Here is a 13,179-nt window from a genome sequence, read left to right as displayed (position 1 = left end):
AGCCCGGCCAGCTTGAAAAGGTCCTAAATAACACTGACACTGCCGCTGACAGCTTCCAACATAAACCTTAAACTGCTTGTGGAGTCAAAATGAGAACCAAGAACGGCAGCCATAATGGATGCAAATGGCGGGACGTCTGGAAGACTCGTTTTTGACTCAAGTCCTTCACCGTAACGAGGCATATCGTTACATCAAGCCAAACTTTCAAAGACGGCGCAAGATTCATAAAAGCCCGTCTCGGTTATTGGCTAACGCTACCAGGCGACATTTAACAGTGCATGAAAATTGATTTGGACGCTTTTCATGCCTTTGCGTTACGCATTTTTCTTTGTTCAATTCATTTTGAAGCACTTATTAGACGATCGCACTCAAAGAGTCGCACCGCAGTCAGTGCCTGCGAGCTTTTTTTTTGGGGTCGTTTTTCTTGTCGTTCTGAATGTGCATTCGGTTTACATGGCTGGGATTAAATAGAAGGTGTCATGTGACTCTTCACTGTGATTGCCTCCCATAGTGCAGTATTATAATTATGACCACAAAGGGATATTGGTCACTGTACTGACACACTAATAATGTACAATGCTTTGTGTAAATGTGAATTTCTTAGAGTTGATATAAAATACAAAAACAAAACGTACAAAGTGTGCTCATGAAATGATGTAGAATAAAAAGAAGAAGAAAAGAAGTTCTTGCATCATGAGTCTGCTGTGTTTTTTGTCCCAAGAGAAAAGCCAAGCCAACAACGGGAAGAAAACGCCATGCGAGCATTTTCCCCCCGTCTCGGCTTTTCGGGAACATTCCCGAAACCTCCGATAGAGTCCGTCGGGCCAAACCACGGTTCAAACGACTAACACGTGTTTCAAGGCACCGACGATTAGAAACAGCGCTCAGTACAATGCAAGGGCGTTCATTAAGAGAGGCAGAGTATTTTTGCACCTCTAAAGTCTTATTTTGAAACTTTTGCTCAGATCAAGATGAGCCAATTGAACTGACTGAAACCACTGACTTGCTTCGGTATGAATGGGACAGAAATCGGGGCCTGACTCAATTCAGCAAACTGGATGATTGATTCTAATTCGACAGAAACACTGCAGACTTGTCTGATTTGGTTCGCTGACTCGACGTGCGTGACGACCTGAAAACACAACTGACTCAGATCGGTGTTATCAAGAAACACAATGGACTCAGATGATTCAGTTGCCTGACTCAAGCTAGCAGACTCACTGAATACAGTGCACAGTAGAAACAGACGAGTCAGCCATGCTGTGCACAGGCCTCCCTCCCTCCCTCCCTCTTTCAAGACCATCGAAAGTGCAGCCTTGACATGTTTTGACCAAATGATGTCCAACATTTCACCTGACGAGTGTTTTCATCGGAAGAAAAATACAGCTACGAATAACGTGTCTTTTGGAAAACAAAGCCGATGCGCTGACACGTGTCAAATTAAGGGACGGACGGCACGGCAAATAGTTTCAAGACGATCGAGCCGCAAAGTAAGGCGTCCTTCATCACAACCAATCGGCATGATCCACCTCCACACACATTACATTCTTATCGCCGTGGTAACACAGAGCCTACACAATTGCAGATGTTTGGTCTGGTCCAAGATGGACCAAGTGTTGAACCTGCTCCCTCTTACTCCAATTGGAATGACATAAAAGCAGAGTACGTGTCCATACACGTGGCCGCAATGTAAGCAAGAGGATATGTAAGATCCATTTCAACATATGAGAAGCAGTATGTGGCTCATTACAACTCAACTTAGCATCAGGGTGCGGAGGTCAAAATATTGATACATCAGCGCGGAGGAAGAAAGAGCAAAAGGCGTCCAGCTGTGTGAAGCAAGCGCTGTCACACTTGAAGCGTGCTGTACAACAACAATCACACATGCTTTCATTTACCTCGCTTTCATGACCTGCCTGCCTGCCTGCCTGCCTGCCTGCCTGCCTGCCTGCCTGCGAGGCTGCCTGCGAAGCTGCCTGCGAGGCTGCCTGCCTGCCTGCCTGCCTGCCTGCGAGGCTGCCTGCCTGCCTGCCTGCCTGGCCCAGCCTAAGCCCGACCGCCCGCCCGCCCGCCCGCACCCACGCTGAGAAAAACACCAGCCTCTTGTATTCCACCTTTTGACAAAACCATTTAGCAGCAGCGTGCAGAACCCACCTTTAGCACAATACACCTTATCAGATGACTTGGCATAATTAGGTCAACTACCATTACAGCGCTGGAGCTGGTGGGAAGGAACGCACACAAAATTGTGCAGTGGCGACTGAGCCGAGGCTTTTTTTTTAACAATACGAAACAATTGATGTCAACTTGAACTGGAAATGATACATATACGGAGGAATTCAAAAACACGTTTGGCGGCATGTTACGATCCATGTCACACAAAAGTGCAAACTATAAGCGGCATATCTCCCGGAACAAACAACATTGTGGCGCAAGCGCCGACTAGCAACATCATCGTAAACATGTCGGTGTGTTTACGAAGGCAGCTTTCTTTGTGGGCTGCTTAATGATTGTCATACTGAGCAGGTGTCCCTAATAAAGTGTCCAGAGAGTAAATGCCACACTGGGATCCTTTGGAAGTGGACGTTTAGTACGTATTTATGACGAGCGAGCGGTGATTCACGTCTTGTGGGATTTAAGGCGCAAAACCTTACTGCTGAGAGAATGCTGGAGTGGTTATAAAGCATTACAGATGACCCCAGTTGATGCCTTCATTGGAAACAGATGGCTTGAACCACATACACAAGTACCATTTTTCATTGATGTTGGTCTCAAATGACTATGCGGACGACCGTGGATTGTTTTCTTTGGGGTAGGTAGATTCCAATATTAGAGCGGAACAATAGTGCTCTGGGTATGGACCCTTGCGGTATCCCAGCAGCAGATCTGCTTTAGGCAAATTAGAAATGCTTGTTTCTAATCACTTTAGCATCGTTTGGTATGTATCTTCTTGTCATCTGCAACTCCAGTTGTACGCCACAAAACTTCTTATACATAAAGTGGATGAAAGACTGCTGGAAGGCTTACGGACTTGGTTTTGTTTGTCATGGCTGCCCTTCACTTGCACTTGAAAGAACACTCAGTCTTGCGAGGCTTCATCATCACTTTTCTTCAGACCGCATTGATCCCATAATGAAACCTTGTCGAGAAAAGCCAGACATCTGGATGTGTGCCTTCTCGTCAAATCAAAGTCACATTTTTGCACTTTTCCCTAACTAGCCCGCCATTTATTGCGCTGAACCAATAGTCACGTGCCTCTGGCCACCGAGTTGTCCTTCTTACTTCTTCCATGCCAGCAGGCCTCCCTATTGACTTTGAGCGAGCGACTTTGAGCGTTTGCCCAAAACGTATTGTCACGGTAACAAAGCCACATGTGCATTGTTGACGTGAGCTCATTAGAAACAGCACGCACGCACGCACGCAAGCAAGCTCGCATGTTAGCAATATCGCTAGGCTTTGTTCATTAGTGAGCGCTGACCCCAAGCCTCTTGAAAACCATTCCATCAGAAACATACTCAACGGGGAGAAGAAGGCTTTCGCATAGCCGCCGCACAGCCACTTTAAGGGGATGCGGCTTTTGATTGATTCTTACTTTGCAGCATCAATTTGCTCAGGAGGAGCCATTCGTCCAAATGCCAAACAGACCAGACGGGACACTTGTAACGGATAATTACTGCGGCTTCCCATATCGTTGCAGATATATTTCATTTCTGAGCTCCCAATCCTCTGCTGACGACTCGCTATTTGCTGACTCTTCCTAACGACATCGAGTGGTGATTAAAAGCCGAGGCGAGGCGAGGCGGACTGCCGAATCCATTAGCGCGAGAAGCAAAACACGCTAGTCGGCGTGAAGAAACTTTCAAACAACCTCCACTCACTTTTCCCAAGTCAACATTTGGTGATTTGGTTTTGTGCTGCGTGAGAAAATGCTGCGTTTCCAAAAGCTGATCCAGCAAGTCTCTCCAGACCTTCCAGCGGACCCAAAACGCTGCTGCTCGACTTTTCACGAATTCAAACAACAACTCCTACTAGCATTTCAAATGCAAGTCGAAAGACTGCCTGAACAAGCAAATAACGCAAAGTCATTTTGACGCCAAAATGCTGCTACTTCAGTACCCGCGAGCTAGCTTTACACTACGCTAGCAGAAAGTCCTCGATACACTTAGGATAGGATATGGCAAATTCGACCCGGGGGTCGCCGGCAAACTTGAGACGACCCCCGAAAGAAAACAGGGGTTGAGTGATCAATCAAAGCTTCAGCTCTGAAGAGGTGGGAGGCTGCCAAACACCCACGCAAACGTCATTGCGAGCTGTACGAGCCGGCCTACGAACCAAGCGGCTGCGCACCACATGCTGACAAGTCAGGCTCAAATCTCAGGTCACGTTTCGGAGCTCAAGGAAGTGATAATAGAGGCTTGCGGCCGGCCGAGTGTGTCATGTTAACTCCCACGTGGAATCATCCATCAAGCTTCGGGAAAAAGTCTCGACAGCTACTAATTAGCCTCCAAAGCTAATCCCAACTGGCGGAATCACACTGGGTGAATTTGCTTCCTTTTTCTGTCACGTCTTCCGTCTGCGGGGATTGCATTTAAGAAGGAATAGCTTACCTGCTGCAAATGAGGACCACATTTTAGCCTTTGATTATATTGGAATCAATCAATCGAGAAAGATTGGGAATACGTCATGAGCATCAAAGGAGATAGTGACACGACGAGTGTCCTCAATTCTGCCTTGTCTTTGCTCACAAATCAATACCCTGATAGCTCACCTGCCTCGAACGAGCCGTTTAGTACGATGCTATTTCGATTTCTTGAGCGTGCCACCGCTTTCTTTTCATTCGGCACATGTTGTGCAGCCGGTCTTTGCCATTCCATTTCCAAAGCGGAAGCTGAGCTTTCTTTCCCGAGATTTACCCACATTTCCAGAAAGTGTCCTGACAAACATTAGAAATGAGCACACACCGGCCGGCTTGCTGGAATGATGGAAACGCTTCATAGCGTTGGGACAGTCCAAGTGATCAATAGAGGTTCATATCAAGCCTTCCTTCCCCACTCACACAGGGCTCTTGTTTGTGCCGCACTGAACTTTATTAGAGCAAAAAAGAAAAACACAACATAAACACTTTTTAGGCTTGGAGTTCAAGGAGCACTTTGACTCAACAACACACAGCAAGCAGGAAATTGATGTGGGAAAAAAAACGGCTCGGACGTCGTCACAATGACAAAAAGTAGATGAGCTCCAATTTGTTGCTTTTTTTCTTTCCCCTTATAAAATGTCTGATTTGTGGCTAATGTCAGGCCTCGTGTTCCTGTTACTACGCTCCACTCTGCAGGCTTTGGCGCATACACAGACAGTCGTGTATCACTTGCTTTTCAGTCAAAACTCTGCGGCCATAAAAGTGGATGATAAACAGATGGTCCAATTCAGATGGAGAAGCCTTTCTGTATTATTGGAGGCCAGGTGCTTGAAATTTGTGCAAGCTCTGACAATTGATGTTGTCACGGTACAGCGCTCCAACACAAACAAAGAGCTTCTTCACGCTCACAAAACAGCAATATTCATCCGGCCAGCATTCCGAGGCCCAAAGTCACCTTCACGTGAGTCCCCCTCAGCTTCAAGAAGCCACTCCCTGCCTTTTTCATTAGCCCTGTGATTTACTGCGGCCGGCGCTTGGGCAGCCACTCGGGCAGCCCCTCGGGCAGCCCCTCGGGCAGCCCCTCGGGCAGCCCCTCGGGCAGCCACTGGAGCATCCTGGCGGGTCAGGGAGCCCATTCACAAGCGGCGTGCGCACCCGAGCCTCTCGGGCCCTTAATTAAATGTACAATAGCTACATCCTCTCTTTACGTCCTATATTCCCTTGAAATGACAGTAGAGGCAAGTGTCACCATGGATGGGATGTGTATCAGTCAATTGTCATGAACACCAATAGAACAGCAACACATGTAGACCGACAATACAACACTACTTAGTAGTCATGCATTATTTCAGGATACTTTTTACCGACGAGCTGAGAGAGGACTCGGAAGAAACAGTTTTTTCTATACTGCCCCGTGTGGCCAGCCAAGACGTAGTCACCTATTTATTTACCTTCCGCTATTGGCATAGTACATTAAGAGCTAGATACAATAAAAGATCGACAGATACAGTAAAGGATACACTTGATCTTGTAGATAGATTTAGATGGATCCTTCATTGGATCTCAGGCTGGATGTGTGAGTATATTTTGCAGACCCATCATGTTATGTGTGTGTCTCATAAATATTTGACAATGATGAGATGGCTTTTCCCACTAAGTAAGCATGCGTGTCGCTCTTAACAGTTGAACACGTAGCGGCGCCGTTTCACTGAGGAAATCCAAACAGGTGCTCTCGTAAAAGAAAGACTAACATAACAGGCAGCTGCGGCGTCCACTGGTTGACCTCGCTCGCCGGCGCCTCCATTAGCCAGGACATCGCGGCGTGATTTCATTACATCCGACCTAATTGTGCGCACGAGGGGATGGCAGGGTTGTACAAGTGCATTTTCAAAACCAAAGAGCCTTCCCGAGTGCACCGACGACAACATTCGAGGAAACAAACCGTACCGACGGCAACATTGTGTTCATTTCCACTGTGCAAACTGATTGAAAATGTATTTCGATTTTGAGCTACCGCTTTTGCAAGCTCATATTTCTTTGTGTTGCAAGACCAATTGGAGTCGCCGTCAAGCTTCCCATGGCACAGAGCTGCTGTACGCCCCGGCCGGCGTACGCATACTCATTGGGCTCCACTCAATGCAGCAAATGTCAACAATCAAAGTCGTGACGACATCATGGATCACACACTGATGACTTCAAATCGGACAGAACAAAGAAAGTGACCGTTTGGAAGTAATGTTCTGCTTTCCGGCCTTTACATCTTTCCACAAAACAAACCAAGCGGCCTGGAACACTTGCCCAGATCACACGGCCCAACACGGCTGTGTCATCATTTTTCAGGATGCTTTTATGATGGTCATTTTGAGCTCTAAACTAATAAGAGTTCGATGAAGCTTCCCCTTTGCTTGACTTGAAATATACCTACAGTGTCCTAACATTGCATGCTGAATTAAGATGTAGACTTTGCGTTGTCTTGAGTTGCATACTAGGGCAGACGGCGAGGAAGGGGCCGCCCGGCCGGCCGGCCGGCCGGGGGGGGGGCGGAAGCGTGTGCTGTAAATCAGACAGATAATTTAATCAGCTTGTGTTTGATTAACAAGGCAGTACATCAGTCCCCGGTAGCTCGCTGGGCGGGGGTACCATACAATACACGGAGGGACGGGAGTCATAAATCATACAACACTGCCTTCAGTTTGCCTTTGTGACCATTACAAAAATCATACTGCAGAAGAACCTAATATTTGTCGAAAGTAAATAACCGCAACTACGCTAAGGATGATTTGCGTAAGTTGTGTTTATTTATGAATTCTGTTTCTGTTGAAGCTCAGAACATACATTTTGGGGGTGAAAACAGAGAATAGAAGAGGACCTAAGGATGAACCTTGCGGTACACCTTTGTCAATCATCTTGAAGCCTGACTGGCTGCCCTGAGTGACTTCTGACATTGACATGGCACAGACAATGTCTCAGTTGCTCTCGAGAGCACATGAGCCTGTGCGCGCCTCTTTGATTTTTTTTGACTGCGTGGATTATTTCTACTCATGGTAAGGTCCGCTCTCATGCTTGCTTGTGTCTTTGTGTCTGCAAGACAATGCCTGGCACGGATCCCGGCAAAGCAGCTGCTTGCTTTTTGCTGCTTTTCCAATTCCAGTAAATACTATTTCTTTCTCTTCTTCTCCCGTTGGTTGGACCGCCGCGCCAGTTGAAAGACCCTACGCGGCGAGCCTCGCCGTTAGCCGCTGACGCTAATCTATCAAAGGCCCATCTTAGGGGCCTGATTTGACGTTTTACGACGCGGAAAGTATTTGATTGAAATAACACGTGGGGAGATTTTAATCGCAATTCCTTTTGTGTGGCCGGCCGGTTGTGTTGAAGTCTTCGGAGGACTACCACGCACGCACGCACGCAGGCACGCACACTTAACCTTAATAGGAAATGTCCTCGCATATTATATACACTCCACCTCAATACGCTTGGATGCACTTCATTTATTTGACTGGCCGGGCAACATTTACAAGAGGCACGTGTCCACTTAACACCCACATACAGTATGTACTAGTCGGAGCAACAATCCTATTGATTTTTAGAGAGCCTGCAAAAGAAAGCTGAGGTGCCTTCAACTTGTGATTGATTTTGAACTATAACCAACATGTCTGGTTGGTAGCTAGCACTTGTGTTCAGTCCGACCGGGAATTCGGACGATTTTGAATGATGACAGACACACGGGAAATGCGGACGCCAGCTCGAGGCTTGTCACTTTCGAGCGCCTCATTGCCGCGCCCAAGCCCTGTGACCACCTGATGAGCTACATTCCAGCTACTAGAGGCTTTAAGTGGCGGCTGAAATATGTAAGTTATGTGTAGCATCCATTTTTCTATGTCGTAGGTTTGATTGATAGTTGACAGCTGAGTGTGGTGTGTCAAATTAAGAAGACATTTATTTTCACTTTACAGGGACTTAAAATATGAGAGGGCTATTGATTTCAGACTACAATTTACACCCCAAATGCAGCCGTATTTCTCAGCGCTTTACAACTTGACAAGCCTTTTTGGGAATTTTCCGGAACGCTCATGTGCCAACTCCAAGCTCCTTCCCCTACTTCAAAAAAAAAAACAACCAACAACTCCCACGTGGATTCGAGAATGATTTACGTAGACGTTTCACACTTTTACAGCCCAAAAAAAAAAAATCACCTGGCAACATTTGATTTTTGGGAAGGCCTCAGATGGGAGGAAAAAAAAATCATAACATGACAGCTGCAGTAAACATCTGAATGACAGTTCATAAAAGTTCAATAAAAAATGGCAGTAGTAAAAGTAAGAGATTGTCAGTACGATGACCTGTTCCACTCCCCCTCCCATCCCCCAAAAATCGAATTGAGAGGGCAAAATGAAATTAGGGGCAGAATTCAATCCCGCCCTTAAGAGGCACTCTGGAGGTTACAGGAATCCAGGAAAGGCAAAACACTTCAACAACTGATGGAGAGGAGCAAAGGTGCTTGGTGGGAATGATGGTCACGGAATGGCGTTCGATAGATGGAAGACAAAAGAGATGGGGGTCGTGGAGGTAAGGAGTTCGCAAATACCAACCAATCAGAATCACCCAACCGAAAGAGGGATACGACTTAACGTGCTGGCCTGTCACTGGATGCTCGCACAGTTGGAGAATGATTCATAATTACATTCCTGATACCTTGAAAACTGGATTAGCCTTGACACCGGAGTCATATGACATCTTTGAATTGACTCTTTATTTACCTGCTCAAATCGACCAGAATTATTTTCGAAAGGGAATATATTTGCTTCACCAGCAGCAAATGAACAACAACGCAAGCTGAAGCTGCAAGTCAACAGTAAGAATCGGACATGCGCCACAAGTTGGAAATTAGCACGACACACAAAGCCGCTAAAGTGTTGATTCAGGCTTGTTCGTCTAAAAACAACATGCTGATGCACGACTCTCGCCGTACGTACTCAAAGTATGCCATTCAAATAAAGTCACCATACATATGTCAAGTGTTTCCAAATGTGTGGTATAACGCGGCAATCCGCACAGCAGCGCCATGTCACAAGCGTTCCACAGGCTCCATTCCGACCACTTTATGAACGCCGCAGACGATTCCAGGCGCCCCGACGGCAACGACGCAAGGTTCCAACCCCTTTTTTTGGGTGCCTTTAAGAAGCTACGTTCACGTAATTGGCTTGTAAAAAAAGCGGCGGGCGGGCGGGCGGGCATGCCAACATGCAGCCTGTGGTTACGGCGGCCTCACAGCTAAAATGGCCACAGTACGCTTTGGACAATAGACTGAACCCTCTGAAAGATTTAGGAGTACTGGAAGCCCCCTCCCCCCACAATGAAAGAGGTGTCATGATTCATGGATGTATGGATTTTTAAAAATGGGATTTATCAAGCCACCGCGCACTGATGTCTTGAAAGTCCGCTAGCGTAATGCTAACACATAAAGGCAAACGCCATAGACACGGGCAAACGGATATACGTTCCGTTTATTTCAAATACCATCATTTCTTTATATTTCTGTCTAAATATATTCAATTCTTACGATATGTTTTCGTGAAGTAAGAGTTTTATACTCTATGTGAATTATTAAGTTATTTGAGTCGGTTTTTTTTGGGGTGGTTTTTTTACAGTGCAGCCTTAAGAAGATGCTTGCGTGTGCCTCCGCATCATCTTACGACATTTACCAGCCCGCTTTCTCCACAAGGAGCCTCGCCTGTCTGTTCTGCTCCACTGGAATCTTCCGTGCTTGGAAGGATTATTTGTCACTCTTCATTTAAGTGAACATTTAGCACATTGTTTGCCGAAGCAGTAAGCGGCTCCGTTCAAACGGCTAGTTTGGAGAAACCACAAACAACGGCGACTTTTTTTTTCTCACAGGGAATTAAAAAGGCATCATGTCGAAAATATTGTCAGAATATTTGCTTGTTCACTCACCGCTTATGACTTGACATGTGATCGGCAGTCTGGCTTCTCAGTTTCCCCACAATGTTTTCCTTCTCACCGTCAAGACCGTTGACAAGTCAGCTCAAATTCATTTTTTTCAGGGAGGACTTCAAATATTAAAAGAATAAATGGAGAACTTGCCCAGATTGACGTGTGAAAGCTTTGATCAATTGTGACACTCAAGCAGACCGCCCGCCCGCCCGCCGACCGTGACTCAATGCATGGCAATAATCTCGAGCCAAATTTTCATGAGCAAGCACTTTTGGGCTTTGATTTTGTGAAAATATCTTTTAGTTGACTGCGGTGACCTTTACCTCCTTACGGGGAGCGTCTTTGGGAGGATTTATAGCTTATTTAGACATTGGAACAGACACATAAAGAGCCCAATAAAGTGCAAAGTGTACCATTTCCTGCGCGAGAGATTGGGAACAGACGGCCTTTGTCAGCCAGGAGTTACCTGTCGGGAGGGAGCGTGTCATTGCGCTCTGGCGCCACCCGTTGCGAAACGGCTGTCTGTCTGTGGCGCTGCGTTTGGGGGTCATCGGCAGGGCGCTGACAGTTTGTGTCTTTCCGTTTCGCCGGGACGAGGCAACACGGGGAGAGCGCAGAGCTTCTCCGTTCCCGCCAGCCTGAATTCATTAGAGTGCCTGTAAATTTGAAATCCTCGCTGGGTATGCGGGCGGGCGGGCGGGCGGCCTTCTCTGCAGGAGCGCTAACTCTTCTGGATGCTTATGTGAACGCCATTAGGAGGTGTGCCTGAGAAGTACCAGCCGCTGCCTGCCTGGCCCACATCGGGCTAAATCCTGGATGGGTTAGGGGTCTGACACTTGGTCCACAGCCAGAAATCACAAAAAGCAAAATGAGGCTTAGGTAGGTAGGTAGGTAGGTAGGTAGGGGAATGATTTCAAAGTAGTAAGTTATGCTATCAAGTTAGGAATTTAGCCAAGTTTGTATTTCGTCTAATTATTGGATTGAACTGGGCTTTGCTGCTTCATTCCTAGCCAGATGTTACGTTCGGACCCCCTGCTGCAATCCCAGGAAACACTTTCAAACTCTCAGTGCATTTTTGATTTGGGCCAGTCACCACATTTCTGCGATTGGCCCGTAAATCCGCTAATGACGGAAGGCGGCACGTCACACTACGGCACGGCACGGCACGGCACGGCAGAAGCTCTGCATCCGAGGACCACCGGCGAGCCTCAGCTGCCACGAAGGCTTTGCGGCGCTGACGGCTCGATGGCCCTGCCGTCCGTCATTATGTCCCGAGCGGACGCCCGAGAGGCAGCTGGCGGCTCGGCTCGGCTCGGCCACCCCTTAAATGTGAGGCGCCAATATGCAATTTCAGTTGCCGTTTTTGGAGCGGAGGCGCTTCCCCGGAGGTAGAGCTCATCACGTCCGTCACTTAGGAAGGACAGAATCCAATTTCAGGAACACTCACTAGAGTGAAAACCTCTGCCAAGGCTGAAAAAAGAAAGCCAAGTAGTGGTGGAGTTTCCACAAAATTGCTGGATTAAAGATGCTACAGGTATTCGTCCTTTTGCACAAAAGCCAACAAAGCATCAGCAAGACCAAATAGCAAAAGCTCCGTTGACAGCTCGTTTTTCTCCTCCTAGCCGCTAAGCCGCCCCACCTTAAGTCTGGAAAGCTTCTGAGGAAATCCGGGCTAAACGATCCGGTAGCTGATTAAAAAAAAAAAAAAAAAAAGCCCAGCCGTGGTCTGCTATGGTAACGCGTGGCTTCCTGCTCCAATGCCACGGCCTGACTCAAGCTCAAAGTGGGAATCTTCAAATGATTAATATGTTTACTTAGACTGATTGATTCTTTGATTGATCGAGTCGCATGGCAATTACGCTCGTCCCAAGATCCAGAGTGTGTAAACAAGCCATTAGTCATGAGCCTTTCCTTCCTCGCGGATGACTCGCTGACTTTGTATCCTGAAGGTTCCTGCTGGCTGGCGCCCCCCGTCGGTCCAGCGCTCCAATCCAGGTGACCTCTGTAATGGGCCGGGGGCAGCCTTGACACACTCGCCTGCCTGTCGGTTCTTCATCACGCCAGAGAAACTGACGAGGAAGGAAGCCACGGGATGGAGAGACTTGATTGCTAGCACATGTCGGAGCTCTTGCCCGCCCGCCCGTCCGCCCGCCCACCCGCCTGCCCGCCGCTGCCGGTGGAAGTGACTGTTTTTCTCATTTCACAACATCACCAAAACACATGAAAATCAATCGATGTCTATTGATCCATCACTACGTTGATGTTGACCAGAGTTGATATTCATGTCATCCTTGCTAGCAAACAGACCATGAAAGAGCTGGACAGGTGTTGTGGTTCTTCACATCTGCTTTTGACAATCTGACAGTTGGGAGGTCTTGGAATGTATCATCCCCGAGCAACTTGTCCATGGACGCACCTGCGCTCTCGGCGGGAAGCCGCCCAAACGTGCTGAACGCTCGGCAACACTTTCACACGGACCGGCACGGTGGGGGTTGCCAGGTCAAAGAGTCAGCCGGGTCCTTCAAATCAATGACCTTCAATCCCAAAGGATTCCAAACAGATCATTCCCAGTCTTGCTTTTGATTGCAACA

The sequence above is a fragment of the Syngnathus acus genome, chromosome 8, assembly GCF_901709675.1.
Source record: "Syngnathus acus chromosome 8, fSynAcu1.2, whole genome shotgun sequence".
Taxonomy (NCBI): domain Eukaryota; kingdom Metazoa; phylum Chordata; class Actinopteri; order Syngnathiformes; family Syngnathidae; genus Syngnathus; species Syngnathus acus.
Note: the sequence above shows the minus strand (reverse complement) of the source record.